Source organism: Heloderma suspectum, chromosome 1 (assembly GCF_057233095.1).
Source record: "Heloderma suspectum isolate Gila_16-S chromosome 1, 16-S_ref, whole genome shotgun sequence".
Taxonomy (NCBI): domain Eukaryota; kingdom Metazoa; phylum Chordata; class Lepidosauria; order Squamata; family Helodermatidae; genus Heloderma; species Heloderma suspectum.
In genome coordinates this window covers 8,148,023-8,163,558 of record NC_139458.1, presented here as the reverse complement: position 1 = coordinate 8,163,558, position 15,536 = coordinate 8,148,023, and the positions used below count along the sequence as shown (strand labels likewise).

The following is a 15,536-nucleotide window of genomic DNA, read 5'->3' as shown; positions in this document are numbered from 1 at the left end:
CCATGCCTGGCCCCCGCCCCCCACTCGCCGAGCCGCGGGGTGCTGATGGACCCGGTTGCCAGACACCCTGGAGCTCAGCGAGTGGCCGGAAGCAGCCCAGAGTTGTCAGTGCTGCATGCGCCCCCACCACTTTTGCTGTCTCCTCGCAAGGAGGAGATGGCAAGAGGGCTTGGGGGGAGCGCAACGTCGAGGACTCGTCCTGCTCCTTTCAACTAGGATGCTTGGGGCGTGTGTGGCGCCAAGGACTCTGGCAAGCAAGCCCTTGTGCGCACAAAGCCCCTGTGTGGACAAGGGCTTGACTGCTGGACTCCTCGGCACAAAGGAGGGGCGGCTCGGTAGATGGGGCTGGATGAGCAGGGAGGCTCACCGTGTGGGTCCAGGCCGCGCAAGTGGGGGCTTGTCGAGCTCCCCTGCACCTGGACGGAGTTGAGCCGATCCATCCCTACTCACCGCTGACAAGGCTGTTGGCAGAAGTATGGGAGAAGCCGCAGCGGCTGCCATGGTAAACACCCCCTCGCCCTTGAAACCATTTGGGGGGCTCAGAACCATGCCCCTGCCACAAGCACCTAGCCAGCCCTTCTAAATTCACCCGCTGCAAATGGGGCAGCGTAATTCAGGGGGCCATTTTGCTCTTTAACCCCATTCCTCCAGCTTGAAGTGAAGCCTGCGGGGGTGCCTCGGGCCAGGAACCCATTTCTTCCTGCCAGGCTCGGATGTGAGTCCTCCACAAGGGGCAAAGTGCTGCAGCTCAGTGGTAGAGCATCTGCTTTGCATCCAGAAAGTCCCCAGTTCAGTTCCCCACGTCCTCAGGTGGGGCAGGGAAAGGCTCTGGCTTGAAACCCTGGAGAATCACCCCCAGTCAATGTGGGGGGGCAGCCTCCCCCAACCAGGCATCCGCCAGATGTTTTGGACTACAACTGTCCCACAATCCCAGAGCCAGCTATGTATCATAGGGCCATATCCAATGTCACACGAGCAAACTTCTGCTTGCACAATAGGACTTCCCCTTCTTCTCCTCCCCCCTCCAACTGCCCCCAATCTTCTCTCCAAATCTGCTTTGGAGGGTCCCCCAACCCTCCGGAGCAGATCTGGGGGGTCATAATGTGGACTGCAGTGTTGAGAACACTGCAACTTTGTCTGCAAGTTACTGGAAGGGGGCAGTGTTGCAGGTAGTTAGTTCATGGGAATTTTGACCACAGCTAGCCTCAGGAACTCTATGGCCTACAGTATGGTTTCCTGTGATTTCTTCCTTTTGCTCCTCCCCTTCCTTCTCTCCCCCTGACTTCGACCATTGCTAGGAGCAGATGTGTTTTCTCTCTCGCTCCTGCTGGTGTAATGGAACACAAAATGGATGGAACAAACTCCTTTGCAACTCTGCAGTGTACCTGCATTGTATATGCAAGAATATTTGTGAGTAAAACTGTTTTCTTTCCTTCACTGAAGAAGGGTGTGGTCTACTTTTATTATTCTAAGATAACCTGTGTGCATTTGAGACTGGTAAACACTCATTCTGTTTCGCCTTTTTGTTTTTCCTCTGCTAATTGCCATTCGAACATTACTAAATAATACTTCCGTGCAGAAGGGAAGGAGGAATCCATTCCACCGGTGGTGTCCATTTTGCCAGTGGATGGGCACCATTGGATACAACCCATAGGGAGAATCTGGGACCAGTTTCATCTACCGGACAATTTTTCTCCCAATAAAGAAGTCGAGGCCGCCTTTGAAAAATCTTCATAAGCATGTCACAAGCTAAATCTGTAATTGATTTCAGCTTGCTTTCAAATCGCCTCCATCTGTCCAGTACCTCAGTGTTTGTGTGGTTGTGGCAGTGCTGACTTAAACAAAAATATTTTTGAAAAAGCAACAATCCCTTTTCGCCCTCAGGTTACTGTGTGCGGATTCAAACAGTTAAGATCCAAGTGTAAGGAGCTGGGTGGCCAGTTAGGCCTTGCCAGAAAAGAGGAAATGACACAAAGAAGAGTACAAAAGGGGACTCGCATTTGCATAAAATCTGCACATATTAATATATATTGGTATATGGAAATATATGCAAATTTGGGCCCTGGAAACGTGCTGCTTTACTCTGGCCTTCCCCTGATTGTGTGTTATCAGACTGAGTTGCAGCCGCAGTTGTGTGTGGTAAGTTTTGTCTTCTGCTGCTGCTACCTGCTTTTTAGAATGCTTGCTCCCGCATCGGTTTTCTTCATGTGAGTTTTGTTGCTGCCTTGGGAGGGCTCCTGCCCTGAAAGGTGGCCAAGGAAAATTTTAAATACCTAAACATAAAAATAAGTAGAGATCACTGCTGGAATTTAAATGGGAAGCTCAATGCCGCTCACCACAGTAAAGACAACGGCGACCCGGGGACCTGGGTGTCTGCTGCTCAGCCTCCTGTCCAGGTGTCCACTGCGGAGGGGCAACTTCAGGACCCCTGATCTCCCTCCTTAGGGTTGTTGACCTGTAAACTGGGTGGCTCTTCCTACAGAGGACACCTTCAAACAGAGGACTGTATTCAGTGAAGTGGGCCACCTTCACAAGGAGATAGTCTACTCCATCTGGGGAGCCAGAAGCACACTGAGGCTTCCTGTGGAGCATCTCCAGTCCCTGCTGCAGGACCTCCATCCCCATGAGGCCTGTGATGTTGCAGTGAGGATGGGGCATCTCCCATGGCGAGCTTCAGCACACAATCAGTTCTCACCACAGAGAGGCCTTGGAGAGACTGGAGCGGGCCCGGGATATGCTGGGGTCTGAGTGCAGAAAACCCAGGTGGCACATCTGCTCATTGCTAATGGGGCACATGTTTGCGCCTAGTGGCGCAGTGGTCAGTGTGGAAGCGCAGGTGTTCCTCATGGCAGTCCCCATAGCCACGCCCTCAAGGAGAGTCCAAAATGCAGGCAGTTGGATTGATCCAGAACAACAAACCAGTTCTAGCAGTTTGCATCTCCACCAGGAGCAGGTAGGGATGGCAGAGAATTCCGCCACGGATTGCAGTGAGGCGGGATTCTTTAGAATCCGGCCCCTCGGCATCCGTGGTGGAATGGCCTCCTCCCCGCCCTGCGTGGAATCCCCAGGGACGGAACTTACCTTATCCGCGGATGCGGCAGATGCGGCAGCGACGGCGGTTCCAGCAGCGGCGGCTCCGGCGCCTGGTTTTCTGGCTGGCCGCAGCCGGGCTGCTGCGGCCGCCATTGGCGTCCTTGCAGCTGTGATAGGCTACGTAAGTATTTACATAGCCTATCACGGCTAAACCCCCCCCACAAAAAACCCAGCGAATGCAAATGGCGGTGGCTACGGCGTCCGCCATTTGCGTTCCCCATTTTTCGCCGTTCTAGCCTACATAAATATTTACATAGGCTATTACGGTGAGAAAAAAAAGGAATGCAAATAGTGCCCACTACGCTATTTGCATTCTCCTTTTTTTCGCCATAATAGCCTACGTAAATATTTACATAGGCTAGAACGGCGAAAAATAGGGAACGCAAATGGTGGCTGCCGTAGCCACCGCCATTTGCGTATGCTGGGTTTTTTTGGGGGGGTGTTAGCCGTGATAGGCTATGTAAATACTTACGTAGCCTATCACAGCAGCCTGTCTGGATGCAAATAGCGGCACGGAGCGGAGCCGGCCAGGCAGGATTCCGGGGGGGAAGGACGAGATTGCCCCCCCCGTCGAGGATTCCGTGGGGAGGGACAGAGCACCTCCCCCCCCCACTGCGAAAAATTCCGCGAAAAGGTAAGTGAGTTTCTTACATCCCTAGGAGCAGGTCTTTGGTAAAGCTGAGGGGACTTAATCGCCCATTCAAGACCAAGCCACCCAAAATACTTTGCATTGCAATGGGAAACAATATATTTGTGCTAGGGGTGTACAAAACCCCGCTTACCTGGCTCCTCCGGGTTTCACAGATGGGGGGAGGCAATCCGTTCCTCCACCCAGAATCCTCGACAGGGGGCTGCCGATCTGTTCCTCCCCCCCGGAATCCTGCCCGGCTGGCTCCGCTCCGCGGCCAGGCTGCGGAGCCACTGGCCGGGCCAACCCGCAGTGGGGCCTCCAGCTGCTGCAGATGCAAATGGCGTCCTGTGTAGGGGATGCCATTTGCGTCCCTACGCCAGCCCGTGATAGGCTACGTAAATATTTACATAGCCTATCACGCAGCTAAAGCAGGGACGCAAATGGCGTCCCCTACGCCATTTGCGTTCCTGCTTTAGCCGTAAATATTTACGTAGCCTATCACGGAAAAAAAAAAGGAACGCAAATGGTGGCAGCTACGGCAGCCGCCATTTGCGTTCCCTTTTTTAGCTGTGATAGGCTAGCTAAATATTTACATAGCCTATCATGGTAAAAAAGGGAACGCAAATGGCGGCAACCATAGCCGCCGCCATTTGTGTTCCCTTTTTTTGCTGTGATAGGCGACGTAAATATTTACGTAGCCTATCACAGCTAAAGCGGGGACACAAATGGCGTCCCTGCATTAGCTGTGATAGGCTACATAAGTATTTACATAGCCTATCACGGCCATTCGAAAGACACGAATGGCGGCTGCAGACATGGCCGCCATTCGAGGAGCACCAGAACGGCCGACAAAGGCAGACTCCGTTCCAGGCCCATTTCGCAGGGGGGGCGGGGGGCTTTGTTCCACCATGGATTTCGGCTTCACTGAGATCCGTGGCAGAATTCTCCGCCATGCCTAATTTGTTCTAGAGAAATCCATTTCTCCCAGCTACTGGGAGGATTGCAGGTAAGCTCAGAAGGATTGGGGAATTCTGAGGTCATGGTAGATAGGGATGGCCGAACTCACCCCCATCTGCACTGTGAACCGCTCGCCACTCCCCCGCCAGCCATTTCACCTTGCTCACTGCACGCAGTGAACTGCTGCATGGTCTGTGGGAGCCCCACTCCTGCTCTGAGCTGTTTTTCCACACAAAATGGTGGCTTGGCCTTTTCCATAAAGACCAATTTTGCATGTATGGTGGCCGTAAAGAGGCCCATTTATGCAACATTTATGTAAAATCAGCCTTTATGGAAAAGGCCAAGCCACCATTTTGCACAGAATGGTGGCTCAATGGGGCCCTCCGCACTTGCCGAGGTCGAGCCCCCAACCAGACTTCGCCACCATCCTTAGTGGCAGATAACATCCCTGCGAGCCCTGACCCATGGCTGTGAACAGTGCTGCAGTGGAGCCACCACGTGAGGGATGTCTGTCGCGCGGGAATCCAGCCCCTTTGGGCTCGAGGGAGCTCCATGGTGTGCCCGCCTCGCCTGGCATTTGCAAGCCGAGCCACAGGTCTCCCCCAAACTCTGGAGGCTTTCTGCCAATTTCTTTTGGAGCATTGGCCACAATTTGTGCAAATAGAGATTTGTGCCAATCCCACCTCAAATTTGCACAGGCTTGCATAATTTGGGCAAATTGTGGCCAAAATTTGCACAACTTGCACAACTTGTGGTCATACGTCCTGCAATCTATGCACATGATGCAAATTTGCACAAAGTTCTGCTGTAATTTGTGTAAATAAAAAACCACAGAAAATCTGCTAACCGGGCCTGACTTGCTGCAGACTAAGTTGGGCCTGTTAGTGGAAAACAGACAAAAGCCAGGGAGGCTGAACTGAAAACCCCTGTCAAGCTCTGCCCCATGAACAGGTTCCTTCAACATCCCTACAGGACGCCACTGCTTACGCCCATGGGTCAAATCTGCCTGCCTCCTGTATTGCCCTTCATGGCAAACAAACTCCACTGCCCAAGATGGCCACCTTGGCCCAAGACTGAATTCAAGGGAAATATTCTATGCTCCCCCTTCATGGATCACTGCCTTGCTGTGGCGAAGGGGCTTGAGTAACTCAGTGAAGCCATAAGCTATGCCATGCAGGGCCACCCAAGGCGGACAGGTCAGGGCAGAGAGTTCTGACAAAATGTGGTCCACTGGAGAAGGAAATGGCAACCCACTCCGGTATTCTTGCCAAGAAAACCCCATGGAAGGGGCTAAAAGAGATGACGCCGGAAGATGAGCCCCTCAGGTCGGAAGGTGTCCAATATACTACTGGGGAAGAGCAGAGGGAATTTCCAAGTAGCGCCAGAAAGAGTGAAGGGGCTGGGCCAAAGCCGAAAGGACACTCAGCTGTGGATGTGTCTGGTGGTGAAAAGAAAATCTGATGCTGTAAAGAACAATATTGTTTAGGAACCTGGAATGTCAGATCAATGAATCAAGGTAAGCTGGAGGTGGTCAAACATGAGATGGCAAGATTGAACATCGATATCTTGGGAATCACCGAACTAAAATGGACAAGCATGGGCGAATTTAATTCAGGTGACCATCATATCTACTACTGTGGGCAAGAATCCCTTAGAAGAAATGGAGTACCACTCATAGTCAACAAAAGGGTGGGAAAAACAGTACTGGGGTACAGTCTCATAAACGATAGAATGATCTCAGTACGAATCCAAGGCAAACCATTCGACATCACAGTAATTCAAGTCTATGCCCCAGCCACTGAGGCCAAAGAAGCTGAGGTCGATCGGTTCTATGAAGACCCACAACACCTTCTAGAACTAACACCAAAAAAAGATGTCCTCTTCATCATAGAGGATTGGAATGCTAAAGCAGGAAGTCAAGAAATCACCGGGATAACAGGCAAGCATGGCCTTGGTGTACAAAATGAAGCAGGACAAAGGCTAATAGAGTTTTGCCAAGAGAACACGCTGATCATAGCAAACACTCTTTTCCAACAGCACAAGAGGCGACTCTACACATGGACATCACCAGATGGTCAATATCGAAATCAGATTGATTATGTCCTTTGCAGCCAAAGATGGAGAAGCTCCATACAGTCAGTAAAAACAAGACCTGGAGCTGACTGTGGCTCAGATCATGAGCTGCTTCTTGCAAAATTTCGGCTTAAATTGAAGAACGTAGGGAAAACCACTAAACCATTCAGATATAACCTAAATCATATCCCTTATGAATGTACAGTGGAGGTGATGAATAGATTTAAGGCATTAGACCTGACAGACAGAGTGCCTGAGGAACTATGGACGGATGTCCGTAACATTGTTCAGGAGGCAGCAACTCAATCCATCCCAAAGAAACAGAAATGCAAGAAAGCAAAGTGGCTGTCTGATGAGGCTTTACAAGTAGCTGAGGAAAGAAGGGAAGCAAAAAGCAAGGGAGAAAGGGGAAGATATATCCAGCTGAATGCAGAGTTCCAGAGAACAGCCAGGAGAGACAAGAAGGCCTTCTTAAATGAACAATGCAAAGAAATTGAGGAAAACAATAGAATGGGAAAGACTAGAGATCTTTTCAAGAAAATCAGAGATATCAAGGGAACATTTTGTGCAAAGACAGGCATGATAAAGGACAAAGAAGGCAGGGACCTAACAGAAGCAGATGAGATTAAGAAGAGGTGGCAAGAATACACAGAAGAACTATACAGGAAAGATCTTAATGTCCAGTCACTGAACTTGAGCCGGACATCCTAGAGAGTGAAATCAAGTGGGCCTTAGGAAGTATTAGTAACAACAAAGCTAGCGGAGATGACAGTATTCCAGCTGAGCTATTTAAAATCCTAAAAGATGATGCTGTTAAAGTGCTGCACTCAATATGCCAACAAATTTGGAACACTCAACAGTGGCCACAAGACTGGAAAAGGTCAGTTTACATTCCAATTCCAAAGAAGGGCAACACCAAAGCGTGTTCAAACTACCATACAATTGCGCTCATTTCACATGCCAGCAAGGTGATGCTCCAAATCCTACAAGCTAGGCTTCAGCAGTATGTGAACCGAGAACTACTGGAAGTACAAGCGGGGTTTCGAAGAGGCAGCGGAACTAGAGATCAAATCGCCAACATTCGCTGGATCATGGAGAAAGCAAGAGAATTCCAGAAAAACGTCTATTTCTGTTTCATTGACTATGCTAAAGCCGTTGATTGTATGGATCACGACAAACTCTGGCAAATTCTTAAAGAGTACCAGACCACCTTACCTGTCTCCTGAGAAAACTGTATGAGGGACAAGAAGAAGCAACAATAGGAACCGGATATGGAACAACCGATTGGTTCAAAATTGGGAAAGGAGTACAAGTCTGTATATTGTCACCCTGCTTATTTAATTTATATGCAGAGTACATCATGACAAACGCCGGGTTGGATGAATCACAGGTCAGAATTAAGATTGCCGGGGAATTATCAACAACCTCCGATATGCAGACGATACCACCCTAATGGCAGAAAGTGAAGAGGATCTAAAGAGCTTCTTGTTGAGGGTGAAAGTGGAGAGTGCAAAAGCTGGTTTGAAACTCAACATTAAAAAACCGAAGATCATGGCATCTGGCCCCATCACTTCCTGGCATATAGAAGGGGAAGAAATGGAAGCAGTGACAGATTTTATTTTCTTGGGCTCCAAGATCACCACAGTCGGTGACTATAGCCATGAAATTAAAAGACGCTTGCTCCTTGGGAGGAAAGCTATGGCAAACCTAGACAGCATAGTAAGAAGCAGAGACATCACCTTGCCGACAAAGCTATGGTTTTCCCAGTAGTAACGTATGGCTGTGAGAGCTGGACTATAAGGAAGGCTGAGCGCTGAAGAATTGATGCTTTCGAACTGTGGTGCTGGAGAAGACTCTTATGAGTCCCCTGGACTGCAAGGAGGTCAAATCAGTCCATCCTGAAGGAAATCAACCCTGAGTGCTCATTGGAAGGACAGATACTGAAGCTGAAGCTCAAATATTTTGGCCACCTAATGCGAAGAGAAAACTCTCTGGAAAAGACCCTGATGCTGGGAAAGACTGAAGGCAAAAGGAGAAGGGGATGGCAGAGGATGAGATGGCTAGATAGCATCACCGATGCAATGAATATGAACTTGAGCACGCTCTGGGAGAGAGTGGAGGACAGGAAGGCCTGGCGTGCTATGGTCCATGGGGTCACGAAGAGTCAGACACGACTGAATGACTGAACAACAACAATTCTATGCTCCCCCGACACCCACTATAATCTGGCATGCTCTAGGGTCACTGGAAGCTGCATCATGCCAAGTCAGTCCCCTGGCCCATCTAGCCCAGTACTGTCAACACTGCCTGGCAGCAGCAGCTCTCCAGGGCTTCAGGCAGGAGATTTTCCATCCCTACATGGAGATGGCAGGGATCAAACCTAGGACTTCCTGCATGCCAAGCAGGGGCTTTCCCACTGAGCTACAGCCCTTCCATGCCCCACACTCCCGTAATCCTTGCAGCCGTTTCCTCTCTAAGGGAGGTCAGGATTATCCTCACCTGGCAGGCAGGCAATTGAGGCTGAGAGACGATGGCTTCCCACTTCGTGGCTCTGTCCCTGCCCACACTGAAAGCTGACAACCAGCAGGGGAGAGGGCGTTCCACACTCGAGGCATATGGTTTGAATAACTGGGCTCCTGAAGGAAATTAAGTGACAAAAGTTTAATTGCAGCAATGTAAAACGCACACGCGCACACATGCATCTTGCTTCCAGCATCTGGTCACAGTCAGAGGATGGGTTTCAGTGCCATCTAGTGGGCCCTGCTGGCCTCTTTTTTCTTTCCACCAGAATGCAGAGGAATTGCCTGGGAGGGAAAATTCTGACTCGAAATGCATGTGCGTGTGTTTCCCCCCCTCCAGTGTCTTTGTTGATGTGACTGGTAAAGAAAACTCTTCTACTGCACCCCAAGATTCCTTGAAGGCTCTGAAATGAAGGGAACATGGCTGGCAGCAAATCCATCGACTGCTGATCTGTGGAACGCCCCGCCACAAGGTGTGGTGATTGCCACTCACCTTGACTGCTTTAAAGGAGGACACGACAGAACTGTGGAAGAAGCGGAGTCTGTTAGAGGAGCCATTGGCCATAATAGCCAAGCACAACCTCCATGTATGGGGGCGGTGTGCTGGGGAGACCATCACCTTCCTCGCCCAGGTGTAATGGTGAACCGCACGGACATGTGGCTGACTGGCCGCTAATGGGAACAGGATGCACCCCCAAGGAACAGGCAGCTGAGAACTTGGCCACCTCCCTAAGTTTGCATGATGCTCTTCTAAGGGCACATGAAATGTTTAACTCTGAAGGTGGTTTAGTTTGATCTTAAGGATCACTAGGGGCCATAAAATGGTTGTGATCCGCCCAGAGGGCTTTGGCTATTGGGCAGTATAGAAACATAATAAATAAAGAAATGGGCAGACATTGAAATAAGGGTGGGGGAGGGGGAGAAAAGCCCATCATTTCAGAACTGGACAGGGCCTTCTCAGCAGCAGCCCCAGTTTTATAGAGTTTCCTCCCCAGAGATACTTTCCAGAGTGCAACAGTAGGGTATTTTTTAAAGAGGCAGAGGGGAAACCTTTTATTCAAGCAGGCTTTTCATGACCCAGGGAGACTTTTCACACATGATGGTGTGTGTGTTCAAGTTTACAGTTAAATAAGCTTAGGTGTACCTCTTAAATATGTCAAGAGTGAGGACCAAATGAGATGTGATGGGTACGGCTGTCTTCTGCGTCTTCCTGTCACTGTCTCCTTCACATATAAAGCAACCCCCCATTCATTGTAAAATATATATATGGGAACCTGCTTGTCAGCAGATAAACATGGCTGCCATCATGACACCAACCTGACTTTGGCCCTGGATTTGGCAAACACTTGCTCGAAAACATGTGGATCATGAGAAGAGGGGGGATTGGCTGGGTCTCCCCGGTGATGTTCATTCAAGGGCCAGCTGCAGTTTGTTGCTGTGTAATGTGAGAAACAGACCCTAGAACAGGGGTGCAAAACTTCAGGCACAGGGGCCAAATCCAGCCCTCCTGGGGTTCCCAAATGACCACGTCCCCTTCCCCTGGCCTCTTCCCCTTTCCCCTGACTGCTGGTAGTTTGGTGGTGTCTCTCTTAGTGCTTCGTTCCTGGAAGGGCTTCAAGCCAAAATATGCTGGTCTTTTTGTCCCCACCCTTTTTGCCTTCGCAGCCCACACACACTACTGGGATGCAGCCCCCGAGAGCTTCCCTGAAATAGAATATGGCCCTCAGGTGGAAAGAGGTTCCCCACCCCTGCCCTAGAACATGATGGGACTTATTTGGTATCGCTGGCTGCCTCCTGGTGAGACGGCAGCTGTCAGAGAAAAGCAAAAGGCAGAACGGTCCGACATGCACACAGAAGGCTTAAAAAAAGGAGACCACACCATTCTTTTGGGGAAGGAAAGGTAAAATGGTCTACTCACAGGTTCTTGCATACACAAGTGCAGGACAGCATAGGGTTTCAAAAGAAGTTTGCTCAGTCCATTTTGTGATCCATTACACAGGCAGGAGCAAGAGAGCAAGCCATGTGCCCCCAGCTATGCTGGAAGATCGAAGGGGAGGAGCAGGAAACCAATGTAGGCTATAGAGATCCTAAGACTAGCTATGCCCAAATCCCCATGCCTCAAGCAGCTAGCCTAACTGCAACACTGCCCCCTTCCTGGAACTTGCAGATGAGGTCGCCATATTCCCAACAGAACAAGGATGCACTGTAACCTGTTTGACAGACGCCTTCATTCTTTTCGTGTTCTTGTTTCCTTGGGCTTGCTGCGCACGTGTCACATCTTTGTACTATGGGACGGTGTGTGGTAAGCCACACGGATTTTATTATCCTTCATGCATTTAAAGGAAGATGAGAATGTCTTTTTTATTTATAAACAAACAAATAAATAAGGAAGTGAGATTGCACGTTGTTAAAGAATAAATCCAAGCAAGGCTTCCTTCTGGCAATAATAGTGTGCTCTGAAAAGGTCAGGGGCCAGGTGGACGGAACATTCCGTGCATTCTACAAAACATTCTAGCTGCGTGAACCTCCCGGAAAATGCTGGTAGGCCCTGTTGTCACCTCTCCAGTGAGGAGGGGGAAAGAGAGAGAGTTTTTTCCTTTATAGAATGGTCTTTTGGCAGCCAAGACTTCTCCGTGCCAGCAGTCGGCTCCCAGACCACCAGAATAGACAGCCGTGGTCTCAGGTGCCAGCAGGGAGCTCCGCTCAAGACCCAGATGTTCCTGCTGGAAAAAATAACACCCGAGGGTCTGGCATCTGGACCCATCAGCTGCCAAGAGGCCACTCATCTGCAGCTGCAGGTGCTGCCGTCGTCGCTGGCACGCTCTGAGGAAGGCGAGGAGAGCAGAGCGAACCCGACACCCCCGAGAGGATGTGTTTTCGGCTTAGCACAGCATATGCATTACTCCCCGCCCCGCCCCCCCAGCTGGGGCTGCTTAGAGGAATCCCAGATGTTCCTGCCGCCCCTTCAACGCAGGCCTGCAGCGGGCTTGAAAGGTGCAGATCTGCCGCCATGAGGCTCAGCACCATGAGCTTTCTGCGCGGTCAGACCATTTCTATTGCCCTCTTGATTTGCTTCACACGCTTTACAATCTTTACAGCTTTCACCCTTGTCATGTTACTTTCACCCTTGTCATGATACATTCATTCGTTTGTTCATTCGTTCATAGATTCGCCCACTTTCCCCCTCTGAAACTTTGATTCCCGAAGTGGCAAGTAATATAGGAAAAGGAGCATAAAAACAGGAAAACAAGAGGCGAACAGAGAGTTTCGGCTATTGGGTGGTATAGAAATAAAATCAATCAATCAATCAATCAGAATATTAGCAGCCATCTTTTTAAAAATGTACAAAAAGCAGCAATAAAACATCAAAGGCAATTGACTGCAGATGAGTCAGACAAGAAAAGGAGCATAAAAATATGTGAACAGCAGGACAAATCAAAAGCTTGCCGCAGTTCTCCCCTCCCACTCAGACAACAATGGAACATCCTTGGAGTGCCACATGATGGAACATTGTTGACAAGGAGTTCCACATCATGGATGCCACTCCGGAGAAGACCCCCTCCCATGTCTCCATGATCCTCACTTCATAGGGCCGTGGCACATTCCCTTGGAAGACAGCCCGAAAGAGCAGGCAGGTTCGTATCTGTATAGTGCTGTTCAGTCCAATCCTGTGCAGGTCTACTTGGAAGAAAGTTCTGCTGAGTTCAGCATGAGCTAGTCTCAAATCTGCAAGCTCAAGACTGCAGCCACGGAGCATAATGTCCCCTCGGGGAGACTGGGGATGAATGGATTTGTAATGAAGTAAGGTTTGAACTTTACTCACCGCACAGTCGTTTCTGTCAAATAAACCCTATGGCTTCTGCAAGAGCGTTGTCCTCCAGAGGTGTTGGACTACAATTCCCATCATCTCCAGCCAGCCACCTCTGGAGGGCGAGGTGCATGCAGAAGCCTGCCCATGGGATTTATCTGTTGGAGGGCGTTGTCTTTCCCCTCACCCTGCTCTCTGAGATTAACCGGAGACACCAGGGATCGAATCGAGAATGGTCTATTTGCCAAGAATAAGCTCTACCACTGAGTTAACACTGTGTCCAGTGCTTGTCAAGACAATAGGGATGTTAGAGAATTCTGCCACGGACTCCCCTCCAGAGTCTGTGGCAGAACGGAGCAATCCCCCCCGCCACCCCGCAAAATTTACCCGGGACGGAGCCTACCTTTGTTGGCCATCCGCTGCCCCATGAATGGCTGCCCTGGTCTGCGGCCACCATTTCCTCTCTACTTTAGCCGTGATAGGCTACGTAAATATTTACGTAGCCTATCACAGCTAATGCAGGGACGCCATTTGCGTCCCTGCCTTTTGCCATGATAGGCTACATAAATATATACATAGCCTATCATGGCTAACGCAGGGACGCAAATGGCGTAGTGGCCGCCATTTGCGTCCCTGCGGTAGCCGTGATAGGGCGGCTCCGGCCAGCGGCTCCACAGGCTCCCCGCGGAGCGGAGCTGGCCGGGGAGGATTCCAGGGGGGGGACAGATTGCCTCCCTGCCCAGCGGACAGCCCCAGCGGAAAGGGGTAAGTAATCCGTACACCCCTACAAGACAATGGACCCATGGAAAACACATCTTTTGCATTCATAGATAGAAATTCACATTCAAAGCATGAATTCAAATAAAGAACTGAAAACGTTTGGCATGTTTCAAACATTCTCAGCTGTGCTGTTCTATCCATCGTAGGTGTTAAATTGTGGGTGGCTTTGAAGATCATTGGCCGAGGCTGGGATCTGGGCGCTGAGCTGACCACAGTGCCGTGTGTGGAAGCCTTGGCAGCCCCTGGAGACCGCAGAGTGGACACGTTCTGACCTTGTGGTTGGCGAACAGTATGAGGCCTCAGCATCTAAATCAGGGAGTTGGCAATGTGTGACCTTGCAGATGTTGTTGGACCGCAATTCCCATCATCCCTAGCCAGCATGGTGAGCGATAGGGGGAGGGATAGGGTGGCCAGGTGTCCTACTTCCCAGAGGACAGTCCTGCATCTTGGAGAGTTGGTAGTGGACAGTCCTTGATCTGAAAGCACCCAGCCCAAGCCTGGCTTCAAGTCGAAGAATCATGAGGAAGGAAACCAGCAGGGGCCTTGGAGTTGCCCATCTGCACGTAGCCCCTGCACGGTGGACCGAGCCACGGGCACACAGCTCACCTGGTCCCCGTCTTCCTGACTCGTATGAGATGTCTCGTATTTCTACTTAGAGTTATCTATATATGAATACAGAGCACGCATTTTTGTTCACTCTTTCGACCTCTAAATATTATCCTATCGAATTCAGAACCATCTCAAAAATAAGCTGCTGATGCCAAGATTTGCAGAAAAATAATCACCCCCCCCCCTAAATAGACAGCTTTGCAATTCGTTGTTAACATTTATAATCATTTGGGAGACCTTTTTCCTGTTCAGGGCCACATTTTGTTCAGTCGTTAAGTCGTGTCCGACTCTTCGTGACCCCCTGGACCATAGCACGCCAGGCCTTCCTGTCCTCCGCTCTCTCCCGGAGCGTGCTCAAGTTCATATTCATTGCATCGGTGATGCTATCTAGCCATCTCATCCTCTGCCGTCCCCTTCTCCTTTTGCCTTCAATCTTTCCCAGCATCAGGGTCTTTTCTAGTGACTTTTCTCTTCACATTAGGTGGCCAAAATATTTGCGATTCAGCTTCAGTATCTGTCCTTCCAATGAGCACTCAGGGTTGATTTCCTTTAGGATGGACTGATTTGACCTCCTTGCAGTCCAGGGGACTCGTAAGAGTCTTCTCCAGCACCACAGTTTGAAAGCATCAATTCTTCGGCGCTCAGCCTTCCTTATAGTCCAGCTCTCACAGCCATACATTACTACTGGGAAAACCATAGCTTTGATTAGACGGACCTTTGTCGGCAAGGTGATGTCTCTGCTTCTTACTATGCTGTCTAGGTTTGCCACAGCTTTCCTCCCAAGGAGCAAGCATCTTTTAATTTCATGGCTACAGTCACTGACTGTGGTGATCTTGGAGCCCAAGAAGATAAAATCTGTCACTGCTTCCATTTCTTCCCTTTTTATATGCCAGGAAGTGATGGGGCCAGATGCCATGATCTTAGTTTTTTTAATGCTGAGTTTCAAACCAGCTTTTGCACTCTCCACTTTCACCCTCAACAAGAGTCTGTTTAGATCCTCTTCACTTTCTGCCATTAGGGTGGTATCGTCTGCGTATCTGAGGGTGTTGATAATTCTCCCGGCAAT

General features: G+C 50.0%; 1 long non-coding RNA gene across 1 annotated transcript; it reads right to left on the bottom strand.

The window, feature by feature from the left end:
* Nucleotides 1-1,431: 1,431 nt before the first annotated feature.
* LOC146356868 (uncharacterized) lies at nt 1,432-11,362 on the bottom strand. The gene is made up of 3 exons (XR_014786528.1): nt 11,192-11,362; nt 9,254-9,390; nt 1,432-2,273 (listed from the first exon to the last, which is right to left on the bottom strand). It is a non-coding gene; the product is annotated as an uncharacterized LOC146356868 (long non-coding RNA).
* Nucleotides 11,363-15,536: the final 4,174 nt, after the last annotated feature.